The sequence below is a fragment of the Penaeus monodon genome, chromosome 31, assembly GCF_015228065.2.
Source record: "Penaeus monodon isolate SGIC_2016 chromosome 31, NSTDA_Pmon_1, whole genome shotgun sequence".
Lineage (NCBI taxonomy): Eukaryota > Metazoa > Arthropoda > Malacostraca > Decapoda > Penaeidae > Penaeus > Penaeus monodon.
This window is the reverse complement of record NC_051416.1, coordinates 14,402,785-14,403,343: the sequence shown is the minus strand read 5'-3', so window position 1 is coordinate 14,403,343 and position 559 is coordinate 14,402,785.

Genomic DNA, 559 nt, shown 5'->3' with positions numbered 1-559 from the left:
CCACAAAACCAAGAACTTCAAATGTATAATTTTCGTAAGACCTAGGAAGATACAGGGATGTAGTATAAGAAAGATGTTTAAGTATGTCGTTTTGTTTATTTATTTTGAGTAGATGCTGATTAAATAAACGAACCTTTTGATTTTTCTTCTTCTGTGTTCTGTATTTTTGCTTCATTGATTTGTTTTTACTGTCGTTTCAATATATATATGTTACATGTACAGGATACAGTATATTGTTTCGTAATACAATGCTTAATGCATTACAATACAATTCCTTTAATGTATCAAATAAACACATTGTTCATGATAAAAATAGTATTAAAAGCAAATTAAATAATTCAGATCTATTCACTTCCTGCGTTGCACCACAACATCCTTATCGCACTGTATTTTCGAGATCAAATGAATGCACGCAGCAGACCTGGGAGATGTCAACGGTGATTGGCTGACGCGCGCGAGTCTAAGGTGTCCTAAGTGTCTCTGAATATGAGGGATAATTTCACAACGTATTAAGCATTATCAAGTCATGTCATCTGCAACAAAGAAGATCCGATTGTGT